This window comes from Octopus sinensis, linkage group LG13 (assembly GCF_006345805.1).
Source record: "Octopus sinensis linkage group LG13, ASM634580v1, whole genome shotgun sequence".
Classification (NCBI taxonomy): domain Eukaryota; kingdom Metazoa; phylum Mollusca; class Cephalopoda; order Octopoda; family Octopodidae; genus Octopus; species Octopus sinensis.
Window position 1 is genome coordinate 61,886,568 of NC_043009.1, and position 16,663 is coordinate 61,903,230.

Here is a 16,663-nt window from a genome sequence, read left to right on the forward strand (position 1 = left end):
TTAGCATTAAATTCTTCAGATTCTGCTGTGTCATTTAGATGTATACAACCTTGTAAAGTTATAAAATAACAGCCTAGTCCTTAGGAAGGGCATGAATGTCACAATGTTATCTAGTTGTTGTAAATCTGTATGTGATTTTGTTTCACAAAAACAAGCTAATCAATAAATACTTTAGCTTAAGCAAATGTGTCTCTCTATGGTTTAGTATTATTTTATAATGATGCATGATTAATTTTATGTGCTAGAGGAAATAGGTGTTGTGGTGGTTATGCCTTTCCTAAAGGGCTGTCAATAGCGTTGTAAAAGAAGTTACTGATTTGGTTCACCAGGCCATTATTACCTTCTACTCTCTACATTAATTGCTTTACTGACTGGTCATAGAGCAAGTGGCCAAGGGGGAACTTTGCCCTTATATCCCCAAAAACTACCTTGATAGAATTGGGTTAATCAACTACAATCCATCCCTTTACTAATAGGGTCTCTTTTCGTGTATTTGAAAATGTTGATTTTGTATCTTTGCCACAAGGTCACGGATTTCTAAGGGAGTATTGCAGGTTAATTAGATTACAGTATATTACTGGTATTTTTCCTTGTCAACCCCAGTTTGATAAGATACTACTCTGGAACATCAATAGGATTTGATAAAGAAATGTAAAAATACTGCAAAAGATTTATTGCGCCAATCTATAGTTTCTGTACTCCACTAGCTCTAAATACATTGAAATATTTGATTTGGTAGTTATATCTGAAATTCAGTCTGTTGCTATCACAGACTTAGGTCTCCTATATTCTTTTGGTGCTAGTGGTCTTTGTCTTGAGTACACTTCTTGTAAATATTTGCATGTGTGGGTTCATTCACGTGTGTCTTGAGTTGACCCAAAACTACAGGAAATCAAAGAATATGTTTGTGGGGTTTTTCCCAATGGTAGGTCAAACCACATGATCAACTGGTTCACTGCCTAGTTCATAGTTCTGTGGTCAGCTTTCATAAATTTGCAGCTCCAGCAAACATACTTGTAGTAAAATAGATGTTTAAAAAAAAAATTAAAACAATAATTAAAATAAAAATATATCGCAAAAGACATATTTTCGATACGAAAAAAAATCTGTCAGTCACATTCATGACATTTTGTGAATTCTTTTTATTAATCTTTATCCAATCAATATTTCATCATTTCTCTCTGAACCTCATTGAAATGGTAAGTTATGGTTGTTATTAATGTTACAGTAACTGGAATTTGAATCTTGCTTTCATTTTTCCCGCTGATATTTACTTCAAAAACTTAATTTTGTAGAATATAACTTGAATAAAAACAAAGGTTTGCATGTGGTGGAGTAAAACCCTATATTCGAGGAAGGGGAACAATTTGCAGTGTGTTTGTTTGGATTGGAATTCATTTTGGCCAATTATATTTATGTTGATTATCAAATTGCATCACTTATGTTCATTAAGGCATTGCTTAATTATTATTATTAATGTCTCTCATTGCAAATATAAATTAGGCTATTTTAAGAATATAAATTTGGAAGTTAAGTTGGTTGAATGGTAAGTAAAGTAATCAAGTTTAATGCCTTTCTGCATTTAATTATGTCTCTCTCAGTTCAAATCCAGTCAAAAAGCAATTCGACCCTTATCCCATGTCAGTTTCTCTGTGACTTGATCATTTGGGATGAATGGTGTCCATCTATGAGCGAGTGATCTCTCCAGTTGACTTGAGAGAGTTCGGATTTGCAAGGGTCATTGGCAAAGTATTCGAAACTGGCCATTTAGAACTGAATTTAGTTTACAAAGACCTCGTAACCTATGCCATGATGCTTCTCATAGCAGTAATATACAGAATAAGTTCAGTTGTCTGTACATCTCTTTCATGGTCTTAAGAAACTGAATTATTTCTATTTTGAAAGGGTAAAAAAAACCCCTAAAAAAACTGAATGATTATAGCGACTGACTGCCAACAAAATTTGCTGGACATTGGGGAAGTAACTTCCTGAAATCTTTCCTCAATTACCTAATCATCTTTCTCTCTTACCAATCTATCAAGTTTTCCAGCTTGTCTTCAAACTAATACTTTTTCATGGATCTAGTGTTTATCTTCAGTTTCTGTAGAGCTTGGTGGACGACAAGCAAGTCTGTTCCTCGACAAGATATTGGTCTTGTACAGTTGATTTCTCCCTTGGTGAAATTGAACTCAACACTATAGGCCAGTAAATTATTTGTTACTTTCACTGTTTATTGTAGTGATTTATATATAAATGCGGGTGTGGTTGTGTGGTAAGAAGCTTGCTTCCCAACCACATGGTTCTGGGCTTAGTCCTACTGTGTGGTACCTTGGGCAAATGTCTCCTACTACAGCCTTGGGCTGACCAAAGCTTTGTGAGTGAATTTGGCAGACAGAAACTGAAAGAAGCCCATTTTGTGTGTGTGTGTGTGTGTGTGTGTGTGTGTGTGTCTTTGTCTCCTACCACTGCTTGACATCTGGTGTTAGTATGTTTACCTCCCTGTAACTTAGTGGTTTAGCAAAAGAGACTGATGGAATAAGTACCGGGCTTAAATAAAAAAAAAAGTACAGGGGTTGAATCATTCAACTAAAAATTCTTCAAGGTGGTGCTGCAACATGGCCACAGTCTGAAACAAGTAAAAAAAATAAAAGCTATCAATCTGTGGTTCCTCTTTGCAGCCAGGTGGACTGGATGGGTGATCATAGACACAGTACAGTGAATTACACCACTACACTGTGGTACCTACTTACTGCTACCTGGACTGGTTGACCAGAGTCATAGCATGGTACCAGTTGTAGGATCTGAATCACCAACTCCTTTGGTAGTTGAATTCATATTATTGCTTGTCTCAGTTTATGGACTCTAAATAATAGCTTATCAAACATTCTAGACAAAGTTACATGGGATTAGTTATCCTAACAACCAGGGAAAATTTTATTTCATTTCACTTCTTATGTCACTTGTGTATATAACATTAGCACTTATAGGCGTAGGAGTGACTGTGTGGTAAGTAGCTTGGGCAAGTGTCTTCTGCTATAACCTCTGGCCGATCAAAGCCTTGTTAGTGGATTTGGTAGACAGAAACTGAAAGAAGCCCGTCGTATATATGTATATATATGTATGTGTGTGTATATGTCTGTGTTTGTGTTTCCCCCCTCCCCCCGCTTGACAACCGATGCTGGTGTGTTTACATCCCTGTAACTTAGCAGTTCGGCGAAAGAGACCGGTAGAATAAGTATGAGGCTTACAAAGAATAAGCCCTGGGGTTGATTTGCTCGACTAAAGGCGGTACTCAAACATGGCCACAGTCAAATGATTGAAACAAGTAATAGAGTAGTAGAGACCTAATTCATAGGCTTTAGTTTTCTTTGATTAGGGTGGACCCAAGCATGTGTAACATTCTCTTACTGCCATCTATTTCTTTTTTGTTTCCTATCTCAAATCTTAATCTTTAAGTGTCTTAGCCCCAAATATTTATCAGCTTAGATTAAATTTTTCCTCAGGGATGTTTGAATTCCGCCTGTTTTATTCTCACCAAACGAAAAGTTGTTCTCTTCACTTTTGTATCATATTTATCAAATTGAATTGAAATCTGATTTTTGTTTACCCTGAATTTAAATTGCAGCAAGAATTGATGTATCAATGTATTGTACCATTCAGGAAATATTGGAGTCAATTTACTTCATTGTGCCCCACCCACTGCACCACTTCATGTTTGTGGCCCTGTGCAGTTGTTACATTATTAGGGAGATGGACTGACAAAAATGTCTTGCGATATTTGAGTCAGCTTTGCTTTTACAGTCTTCTGGGCTTGATAAAATACATACTGGTCAAGTACTGGAGTTAATTTGGTCAACTGTACACTCTCCTAAAATATGCGGGTTTGTACCTGTGTTAGAATATTATTATTGTTATTATTACTACGGTGGTGAGATGGCAGAATCGTTAGCACACCGGGCGAAATGCTTAGTGGCATTTCTTCTATCTTTACATTCAAACTCCGCTGAAGTTGACTTTGCCTTTTATCCTTTCGGGGGTTGATAAAATAAGTACCATTTGAGAACTGGGGGTCAATATAATTGACTTCCCCATCCTCTAAAATTGCCTGGTGCCAAAATAAGAAAGGATTATTATTAACTGCAACAACAACAACTGGAAGCAAAAAGCCATACTGTCAGACTAAACAGTTGTTTTTAGTTTCATCCTTATTTATCATGAGTTGAAATTTTGCTGGGGTTTACTTTGGCTCCCATCACCCTACAGTGATTAAAATAAATATCCACAATTTACTGGATCATTCCCAAATCAACTATTATAGTCTTTTTTTCTTTTCCTATGTTCTATACCCATGTCTTGGTTATCTCTATTTCCAGATCTTTTTATTTAGATAAATTTTTCCATTTCTTACACTATTGTTTATTGTGACTTATGCATTCATTAAGAGGTATTTTCATTCTTTGTGGTCCTTGATAATATCCAGTTGATTAATTGTGATCAAGCTGTCTCTGTGGATGGATTAGGAGATATTCCAGAGAATGCTGCATTACCATTCTCTGAGACCTTTCCTGGTGCATGTTTATACCACCTTTTTGTTGGTATCTTTTATCTTTTACTTGTTTCTGTCATTTGACTCTGGCCATGCTGGGGCACTGCCTTGAAGTGTTTAGTTGAACAAGTCAACACCAACACTTAATTTTTTAAAGCCTGTTACTTATTCTGTTGCTTGCTGTTGCTAAGTTACGGGAACATAAACAAACCAACACTGGTTGCCAAGCGATGGTGGTGATGTTGGGGGGGGGGACAAACACAGTTACATGGACACATGCACACACACATTCATACATATGTGTACACACACACACACACACACACACACACAACATGTTTCCACACAGTTTCCATCTACCAAATTCCCTCGCAAGGCATTGGTTGACCATTGGCTATAATAGTAGATACTGCCTCACAGTAGGACTGAACCCGAAACCACACTGATAACGAGTGGCCATGCCTGCACTTACTAATATTTCTTGCTCTTCCACAGTGGATATTTTATAATAGTTTTCTAGTTGCATATGACCCTTACCTCTCTGCATTGTTTTCCTCTTACATATTGCCACTTTATTGAGTTGATAGTATCATAACTTTTGGGTAGAGCAAAGATATTTATTACTTTAATTTTTGTCATTAGTTCTGTTGTAAGTATTAATTTAATGCATCTTTAATGTCCCTTCTTAATTTTTTCCATCACTTGTATGTTGTACTTATTGTCTAGTTTATTGATTTCTGGGTATTTTTGAATGATCATCTTTGGTCTATGAATTCCCTCATCTGTTTCTTTACAAAGCCTGACAATAGAGCTTGAAATTAATTTTCTTCTCTTTAAGGTTGCCTTGGGTACATTCTTCTAATTCTGTGTCTTACATCAAATTTTCTAACAAATCTCTGAACTGTCTGCAGCAGTTAATTTAATTCTTATTATCTGCAGCATGCAAAAGGAAGTCGTCCTTATGCAAAAGATGGTTGCTAGCCTCTCATAGCATTTGCATTGAAGTTCAGTCTGGTTTAATATGTTGGTTGAAAGTGTTAGCACCAGGCAGAAAAGCAGAGAGATTCTCCTTCAGAGGTTTCTCTTCTAATGGGAACTGGGATTAGTTTTTATAATAACCCCTTTTGTTTGTAAAATCGTTTGTCAGCTATCCATTGATGTGTTTAATATTATTATTTTGAACAAGGTAGCGAGCTGGCAGAATTGTTAGGATGCCAGGTAAAATGCTTAGCAGCATTTCATCCCTCCTTATGTTCTGGGTTCAAATTCTGCCAAGGTTACTTTGCCTTTAATCCTTTCAGGGTTGATAAAATAAGTAGCAGTTTAACACTGGGGTTGATTTAATTGACTTAAACCCCACCCCCACCCCGAAATTGCTGGCCTTGTGCCAAAGTTTGAAATCAATATTATTATCTTGATTATTGATGCTACCTTACTTGTGGTTAGTGGATTTCAGGATCCACATGCAGGAAACACTTTCAAGAGCCTATCTGGGAGTCAGCCCTTACTATGCTCAGACCATTATTATTTAGAATAGTTTGACCATTGGACAAAATGTGTTGTGGTATTTATTATAGCTATTAGCCTTTCATCCCTTATACCAAAGTTGATTTAATTGACTAATTTCTCCCCATCAAAATGTGATCATGTATTTGTGTAAGAAATTCTTTTTGCTAAGTTTGACTTTTCCTTGCATTCTTTTGGAGTTGATAAAATACCTGTCATGTACTGGGGTTGATTTAATTGACTAACCCTTACCTCTTGAAATTTCTGGATTTGCATCTGTGTTAAAAACAATTATTATTTAAGACGACAAGCTGACAGAATCGTTTGCATGCCAAGCAAACTGTTTAGCGGTATTTTGTCTGCTGCTATGTTCTGAGTTCAAATTCCGCCAAAGTTCACTTTGCCTTTCTTCCTTTCAGGGTCGATAAATTAAGTACTAGAGAAGCACTGGGATCGATGTAATTGTCTAATCCTCTCCCAACAAATTTCAGGCCTTGTGCCTTTAGTAGAAAGGATTATTATTATTAAGACCAGCTGACAAAATTGCTAGTGTGTCAGGCACAGTGCTTAGTAGTATTTCTTCCAACTTTACATTGTGAGTTCAAATTCAATTCAGGTTGACTTTGTCTTTCATTCTTCAGGGGTCAATAAAATAAATGCCAGTCAGATACTGGTTGTCGATGTAATCAGCTAGTTACCTCCCCCAAAATTTCAGGCCTTGTGCCAAAATTTAAAAGAATTATTATTATGTTTTGGGCAGTGAACTGACAAAATCATTAGAACATCAAACGAAATACCTTTCAGTATTTAATTATGGCCCTTTATGTTGAGTTCAAATCTTGCTAAATTCACTTTGCTTTTCATCCTTCTAGGGTTGATTAAATAAATATCAGTCAAATAGTTGATATAAGTGACTGTACTCTCTCTCCCTAAAATTTCTGGTCTTGAGCCTATGTAAAAAAGAAATCATTAATGTTAAGTTTAATCAGTGACTATGGCAAGTGCTCGTTCAACATAATTAATTGTTCAAGAGATAATTATATAAGTTGTTCATTTTAATAGAGAAGTTGAAATGAAAGAGAACAATTCAAAATATTTCTCTTTGGAGTAGCAAATGAATTCCTCTGCTCCCATTCTTGTGGTGACTGAGATTAAAAGGCTGTGACTGTATATCTACTTAATGCTGTGTAATTTATTTACCGTGATGCTCTAGCATGGCCATGACTGTTGAACCTATGTCAGTTATTACTGGAGTCATCCAAAATGTCATACACATGGACACACACACACTTTCTCATATATATATATATATATATATATATCTATATATATATATATTATATATATATATATTTTATACACACATGCACATCTTTTATATGTATGTTTATATGTGTTGCTCAAACTTCAATCTAATATTTCTATAATCATATGTACTTAAAGTTGAATATTTTCTAACTTTTGAAGAATTTTTTTTACTCAAGTAGTATGTCTCTTGTGGCATACTTTGTCATTCTAGTCTGCTTGCTCACCTGTGAGTCTGGAGATGCCAGCCTCCTACTAATATGTCTGTTGGCTTTGTAACTTAATATGCCTCTTTGCTACTTTGCTTTAGCAATGAATCACATACTACCTTGATGATAGCCAAAGCTACCTCCAGCCCATCTTACTCCTTGTATTGCTATTATTTCTTCTATAGTGTTAAGTAGATTAGAGAAGGAGAGAGAGAGAAGTGGGGGTAGAGAAATAGAATGTACATGTGTTAGCTACTACTACTGCGACTTATTAATAGTTTCTACAGTAAAACTATTTTCCAACTTGTGTTTGCCTCTAATTGATATGTCCACATTATAAAGTTTCCTTTCAAAATCATTATCATCATCATCATCATCATGTTGTTTTATGGCAAGAAACAAATACTAGTTAGAAAGAACATTTCTTGGATTTTTTCCATTACTTCATTTTTCCTTCTACAGTTGGGGTATAGTATACTAGAGTAGTTAGTATAGCTACCTGTTTTAATAATGTATCTGTTAAATATATTCTTGATTTCATTTTTTACTATGTTTATGTGGTTAGCGATTTCCCTAGTTGGTTTGTTTGGCTTTGAGGTAAATCCAGTATTTAAATTGGTACCATTTGTTTTAAACATGTGTCAGAATTTGAAAGAATAGTTTAGAGATGAGATGTATGATGTATCCAGAGATATATAAAATAAAATTACTGACATAAAAATAACAGAGGACTGTGATAATTGGGGAATATTTTATTCCTCTGAAGATAGAAATATTATTTAAAAGAAGAACTTGTCTTCCTTACCTTGGTTGGTCAACAATTGTTTGCATTTGACAGAATCTTGCTGTCTTTATAATAAAAATGTTCAATGGCCCATATATATATACACACACATAAAAAGGCCCTTAAAACTAAAATAACACCTCTCTTACTTTGTATCCTACTTAAGGTTTTCATAGTGGACTTGCTTTAAAGTGGGCTTGTTGCATTTCAGATTTGAAATATTTTATTGATATGAAATTACATAACTTTCCTTTATATAATGTTCTTTGAAAGTCGAGTTTTTTTTCCTTTCAAATTATACCTGTATACCTTTAATCAGTTTACTGCCTAGTTCTACCTTATTTTTTAATTAGATTGCATCTAGGTATACCTGATTCTTTAATTAGTTCATACCTAGTTACTAGTTATATCTGAACTCTTTACTTAGCTTAAATCTATCTACCTGTTTCTTTACTTAGTTTACTTGGTGTGTAATATAGGCAATGGTTTATAATAATTTACAAACTATATCACATTAGCAATACTTGTTTTTCTTTTCTTTTCCTGTCTCTGCAAAATACTCTAATGAAATTGCTATTTATTTCAAATGCACCTAGGTTGAAGAACTGAAGTGAAACTATCAGACATAATGTTTGTGATATTCAGTTATGGTACATTACATTCTGAGTAGAAATCTTGCTGGGGTGAATTTTGCCTTTCATCCCTTTGGGGATTGATAAAATCAGGTAGTAGGGGGTTGATGTAATCAATTAAACCTCTCCTCTCAAAAATTGCTGACCTTGTGCCTAAATTAGAAACCATAATTATTATTATCAATTTAAATTTTTTTGTCTGATATTATTCAACATTGAGAATATCTATTTACTTTATAGCTTTGATTCATTTTGTTTTTAGCAATTTGGTGAGGCATGTGTAAACTGTGTGTGCACGTGTGTGTGTGTGAGAGAGATTAGTAATTGAACTAATTAGTAATAAAGCCATTGTAGCTGATACTCTTTGCCAATTGCTTCAGTGTTTTCTCTTTGGTGACAAACGTGAGACACTTTAAAAAAAATTTGACATCTGTTCCCAAGAATTCTGATTGTCAGCTGGTATACCATTCTGCCGGTACAATTCCTTCCACTTGTCTTTTAGAGAGATAGTACTGCACTCTGCTGATAGGAATGCTAACTACAGCTGGTTGAAGGGGACCAAATGCCTTTTGGATTGATACAATTTGGCCCGATTTCAACCAGCTACAGAGTAGCAGTCTTAATGATATTGTGGAGTATAACAAAGATGTTGGGTGGAGAAAGACGTATGTCAAACAAACACAATGACCTGACATCACCGAGATGACCCTTGCATTTGACAAATTACGTAGACTGAGTCAATGAAGTGATCGGTTCTTGTTGATAGATCCATTATATTAGCAATATATTAGTGTTGATAGGAAGACATGGGAATGGAGCTGGTCAAGAATCCAAAGGGTTGTTAAAGGGCTCACAGATATAAAAACCACACAGAACTCCCCTAATCCTCTCACTATTTTAACCGGCATATTTAAGTTAAAATTTAGGATTAGCTCATCTGAAGGATTTCTTTCTTTAAAGACTCATCTATACATGCCAACATTTTTTTCCTTTTTTTAGGAAAACAAATTAGTAAAGAGCAAATTATAAGGAGAAAAAAAGGGGGTAAAAATATCCGAAACAAAGGGCTTCGACAAAGTTAAAGAACAATCGAGAGAGAAATAGAAGAATTTACACAAGAAAACAGCAAAAATACCAAAAGAGAGAGAAATAAAAAGGAATATTAGTAGTGACTGAGGCAAGGCAAAAAGTATCAGCTATTGGGCAGGAGTCATTTGGTAAAGCAAAACTGGCAGGTCAGTGCAAGGGACAAAATTTGCTGATGAATCTGAGACAATCCATTCCTAAGTTCTTTTATGCAGTTCTAGATTTTACCCCTACATTTTTTGTTTTTTAAAGAATTTACCTCAAATTTTTGCAACTATCCTCTGCTGTCACATTATGACATAACATTTTTGTTTTGTAGATTTTTCTTTCTCTGTGAAATCTGACTGATTTCATGTGTGTGTATGTAGATGCCCACATGTGTATATAGATGTCTGTATATATATATGTATGTATATATATATAAAATAAATACATGTGTTTACAAGGAGGTATATGTGTGTGTGTGTGTATGATTTGAGTTTAATCATCTACATCTGTGAAAGTTAATTATCTTAAATTAAATTCTGGTCTATTTTATATATATTTTTTTGCCTTTTTATTAAGTAGGGGCCGGGTTATGTTATAGAAGTATTCCTTATTTTTGCTTACAGAGATTAATTTTACAAGGGTTTTCCACACCAAAATCACTCAGTAAAGAAGTTATAATTTGATTGAAAAGTTTACCTGTGTATTTGAAAGAAGGCCAGGTGGGTCACTCTTAAAAGAACAAACGTAAATTTAAGGGATCATCTTAAGCTACTTAACATTTGACAATATTTAAGATATAGAGGCGATGTTTTAGGCACAAATATGAAAAAGCAACCGGTATAACAAATGACATGCAGCTTCAATGATGTTTCAACTAATACATATGGGTTTACTACTTACTGTTATATCTTCAGCTATGTCCTCCTACCTCAACTCTCTCTCTTTCTCTCACCCTCTCTCTCTCTCTTTCTCTCTGCTCCTCCTTGACCTCCTCCTCCACTCCTCCCTTATTGATGAATATCCATTGACATAAGGGCATTTTTTGTTTTTTTTTACCTTAAGTCATCCCTCTATTCTGCAGTTCAAAGCTTACCTGAGTAGCTTTGTAAGTGTGCTCTTGTAGTATATTGCACCCTTTATAGCGTGTACACCAAGTCTTGGGTCCAGTGTAACCATGACTTAAATAGACATTCTTTTCTCTCTCTCTCTCTTTCTCTCTCTCTCTCCCTCTCCCCCACCCTCCCTCTCTCTCTCTCTCTCTTCAAGTTTCTATCTGATGCAGTAGTCATCGATGAAGGTTCTAGTAGTTTCCCCATATAATGCCATGACCATTTGTTGTTCTAAATATACTCCTGTAGCCCACCACTGCAAATATAGCACGAATTTCTGACATGTATGCATTTCTGTTTAGTAAGTTATGTAGATTGGAGTTATGCTGCTGCTGCTGCTTGTGATGGTGGTGTAGGTGAGATATGAGGACATAAAGGGGAGGTATCGGTGCTATATATATATACATATATATACACACACACACACACATATATATATATATACATATATATACACACACACACACACATATATATATATATATACATACACATATGTATGTGTATGAATATATCACACATATAATAGTGTGTGGTAGCTGCTCAAATTCTATCTGCAATGATTCTGCTAGCAGCTTATACACCTATCTTTGTACCCAGATCAACTTCTCTCTTCGCACTACCCCATACCACCACCACCATCTTGCCCACCTCTCTAAGTTGGCCAGGGGTGGCAGGCAGCAGGGGTGGTAGTGGGGGATGGTGGTGTGGTGATGTAAATCCTAGAACAAGGCATTGTGAAAATACAAAAAAAAAAAATTAAAAAATATATAAAAAATTGGCGCTGGTTATTATTGTCTTCGTACCCCCCCCCCCCCGAGCACCACCCACCCCACAGCCAATAACTCTATTCCATTTCTCCTCCCACCCCATCCTTCGACACCCAGAGAAGAAACTTTGTGGAGGATGCGGTGGGGGGGAGGGGTGAAGGATGGGAGGGTGCGAATAAAGGAAGTCGTGGAAGTGGGGTGGGGGTGGGGGGAAGGCAGAATCTTTGGTGAGATATTTGAAGTATTCTCTATTTACAGATATTAAATGGGGGAAACGGGATGGGGTGGGTGGGAGTGGATGGTAGGGTATACAGCAGTTTTGGAGGTGTGGGGGTGGAGCGTCGAAACGCGAGCCATGCACGCACGCACACACGCCTATGCGTGTGCGCGCGAGTTAGGGCACGTGCCCTACCTAAGGTGGGCAGTGTGTGTGCTACGCCAGTAGCGGTGGTGGTGGTGGTGGCGACGGTGGTGGTGATGGTGGTGGTGGTGGTGGTACTGCTCTCGGGTTACCCTGGAAGTGTGCCTGAAGATGGTAGCAACATTATAACCCAGAGATTGCTGCCTTGCCATTCCAGTTTAGGCCTCCCCTTCAACTTATAAGGCAATGTCTATCATCTAGCACCATTCTAGGTAGTGAATACAGGGGGGCTATTTCTGCTACTACTGCTGCTGCTGTTGTTGTTGTTGTTGTTGTTCTTTGCTGCTGCTTCTGCCGCTGCTGTTGATGCTTTACTATCAGACTTTTTAGAAAGCTAGCTTCTTAGAAAACTTGCTGGATCCAACTTGTAGCATGGATGCATAAATTTATTTCTGATTCTTCCTCCTCCTCCTCCTTCTCCTCCGTCATTATCATTTCCACCCACCCACCCATCCACTCCTCCCTACTTAGTACCACTCTTGTTGTTTTTGTTGTTGTTGTTACTGCAGGCATCTTCGCTGTGTATCTTTTTAATTTATTTTTTCTCCCACCACCCAAATCAGAGGAATAACTAGATTGATACCATTTTCCTTCAGTTAGTGAAGTAAACTTCACTCTTTTTCTCAGTTTCTTTTTATTACTGTCTGTCTGTGTCCAGGGGTTGGTAGTCCCCCCCCCATCACTCACCAAGTCCTTTCAGGCACGAGCCCTTCTCTCTCAGTACTCCTCCTCCTTTTTCCCTGTTGGACTTGAATTTAAAACTCAGATATCTGTTGCTATCATATATATATATATATATATATACATACATACACACACACACACACCAATAACGAGGAGTAGGAAACATTTATGTTAGGGTGATGGGAGTGTTGATAATGGTGGTGGTGGTGGTAGTGATGGTGGTGATGATGAATGTGATGGTGTGAGTGATATTAATGATGGTGATGGTGGTGATGGATGTGGATTGATGATGGTGATAGTAGTGTTATGTTAATTAGCTCCAGGCCTGTTATGATTACATAGGCCTATAATCAAAAACGTTCTAACCGTGACCATCCCATCTTTTAATCAAACAGTGTATCTGAGACTACGTTTTTTTTTTTTCGTTTTTTTTTTTTTTAAATGCTAAGGTGTGATTTGAGAGATATTTAGCTGCTATTTCCAGTAGTTTAGATGACTGCATAGAGACTCACTTATCGGTAGTGTTGCTGCTGCTTCCTTATACTTTGTTCTTCAGAACACCAACTGTTAAATTGATTAAGTTACTTATATATTTCATGTCAATCTCTCCCCCCCCTTGCCCTCTCATTAACTTCATTAGTTCTACTTTAATTATCACAAATATCTTACCACACAATGGCTTTCATCTCACTCTGTTTCTATTACACACCACCTTCCTCCCCTACACAATTAATGGAATGAAGTTACAACATATACTCTATTCTGTATACTACGCATACACATGACGTACCATGCACGTATGCACACCTTCATATATATACACATATCACACATACTATACCACACACACAACACATACATCATACACACACTGTTCACACTAAATAAATAAATAAATACACACACACACACCACACTCACCACCAAGGGAGCTTCTATGGGGATTGCTTGGTATGCTAGAAATAGCAGCCAAATCTTACTTAATCACATACCACTGCCCTAGAAAAATATAATGTGGTCCTGGGTTCCTGGCAGATACAAATACAAGAGGGTTGTCATGGCTAGGTGGTCTTTGATCATTGGTCAGTTCATTGAAGGCTGACCAGGGTTTAAATACTAAGAACAATTATACCACATACATGCAAACACATACATCAAATACCATGCGTCTACGCAATACACCACACACATAAACACTGCATCACACACACACATACAAACAACACCACATGCAACACAAATACCAATCATTGCATACTGTAGCACACACTCACACACCACATGTTCACACTACTCATACACTACACATGCACCCTCACATACTTTACACGTGCAACAACAAAATTAATACAACTTCAATTTTTGTTTCTAATTAATTCTCATCCCAGCTGGAGTCATTTCACTTCGTTTCACTAATTCCCACATGAGAGAGGCATAACTGCCATCACACCTCTCCAATCATCCTTATAGCTCTTCTACCATATACTGAGAAGTCGTGGGATCCCTACTTTTCTAGTGATCCACTTAGGTTTTATAACATGGGTTCCCAACCATTTCTTTTACCTATAGACCCCTTTTATTCCCTTTTATTCCTATTTTACTCAGGTGGATCCTCACAGCTATACCACTCTTTTACTTGTTTTAGTCATTTGACTGTGGCCATGCTGGAGCACCGCCTTTAGTTGAGCAAATCGACCCCAGGACTTATTCTTTGTAAGCCTAGTACTTATTCTATTGGTCTCTTTTGCCGAACCGCTAAGTTACGGGGACGTAAACACACCAGTATCAGTTGTCAAGTGATGTGGGGGGGGGACAAACCACACACACACACAAACGTATACACACACACCACACACACACACACACACACACACACACACATATATATATATATATATATACACATGTACACATATACATATACACACGACGGGCTTCTTTCAGTTTCTGTCTACCATATCCACTCACAAGGCTTTGGTCGGCCTGAGGCTATAGTAGAATACACTTGCCCAAGGTGCCACGCAGTGGGACTGAACCCAGAACCATGTGGTTCATAAACAAGCTACTAACCACACAGCCACTCCTACGCCCTATTATATATTTTAATTATTTATTACAAGGAATTAGGAAATTGTTAAAATATTTTGTGTATCACAGAAGTATAACCAATTTATTGCATATAACTTAGCGGTTTGGCAAAAGAGGCTGATAGAATAAGTACCAGGCTAAAAGAAAAAATATGTAAGTCCTGGGGGTTGATTCATTTGACTAAAAGTTTCTTCTAAGCAGTGCCCCAGCATGACCACAATCTAATGACTGGAATGAGGTAAAGAAAAGCTAAAAGATAAATTTCAACAACAAAATCTTATATGGAGCCTGGTTGAATACCATTGGTTTATAAGAAGGAATAAAAAAGAGTGATTTGTTGTTATATTAATAGGAAAGATGGAGTGAGTTGGATTTGATCTCACTATCTCTTTGTTTGCCACAAAGGCAACGAATGAAGCTAACGTTACAAGGTTAAATTACAAAAATGTTGGGGGGTTTCTAATTTAAGTTCAGATCTCTCCAATGACAACGTTGTGTTTCTTGGTGGTGGTGGTGGTAGTAGTAGTAGTAGTAGTGATAGTAGTAGTAGTAGTAGTAGTAGTAGTAGAGCTGATGGTGATAATGCTGGTGATATTGATGGTGGCACTGGTGTTGAAATAGTTGTGGTGGTGGTGGTGATGATGTTGGTGGTGATGCTGTTTAACCATATATAAATTCTGGTTGAACAAACCTATAATCAAAGCTTTCCAGCTATGACCATCCTGTGTTTCTCTTAAGTATAGTGAACTCAGGACCATATTATCTGATGAGCTCTTCTTTTCTAAATTGGAAGTGTGTGATTTAAGAAATATTAGGCTGCTATTTATTGCAAGTCAAGTGACCACATTGGTGGTGGTATGGTGTGGTGATGGTGGTGGTAATTGTCAGTGATATTTGACAAATAGCATAAGATCCTTATAGGTGAGGTTCACAACTGTTTTAATTTTCTGGCTGTAGTCATTCCAATTTACCTGAGAAAGTATGAACGTCCACCCATCTATCCATCTTGTCTACCCACTATCCCTGGAAAGGTTGTAGCGGGATTAAATCCCCAAGCACCTCCTTCATAGAGTCCTATCAGAAGCAACTGGCATTACACTTTCTGGCTGGACTCCCCCAAGCTTGACCTACTGACGTTATGGATTGGATATTATCCAACCGTCTCATTCTTCATCTACCTCTAGTCTACCCCAAGGTCTCCGGCCGGTTGGCTCAGCTTGAAGAATCCATTTTGTTCTTCTTTCCTGCAACAATTCTAACCGCATGTCAGTCATATCAAAGCTGTTACCTCTCAATGGGGAGAAGCAGTGGCTTAATCTGAAGATTGATAATTCTATGCTATTTTAATATCAATAGAAACAACTAGATCTCTGTAACATTTTACACCTGCCTATAGTTACCTATGTTATAGATGCCTTATAGACTGTATCTCTGATAATACTGTCAGTTGAACTTTTAGTGAATTCAAATCTGCTTCAAACTGACTTGCATCTGAAGTTGTTCTTTCTTCAGTTATATTCGCTTATAGTTGCAAC

The 16,663-nt window shown here is 36.9% G+C and overlaps 1 protein-coding gene and 1 long non-coding RNA gene across 3 annotated transcripts in view; one reads left to right on the top strand and one right to left on the bottom strand.

The window, feature by feature from the left end:
* The window catches only part of LOC115218253 (E3 ubiquitin-protein ligase MIB1), a 215,141-nt gene that overhangs the window by 84,415 nt on the left and 114,063 nt on the right, over positions 1–16,663 (top strand). The gene's annotated exons all lie outside the window — the stretch shown is intronic.
* LOC118765838 lies at positions 6,456–11,264 on the bottom strand. Its single transcript, XR_005001733.1, has 3 exons — positions 10,957–11,264; positions 10,753–10,785; positions 6,456–7,002 (listed from the first exon to the last, which is right to left on the bottom strand). It is a non-coding gene; the product is annotated as an uncharacterized LOC118765838 (long non-coding RNA).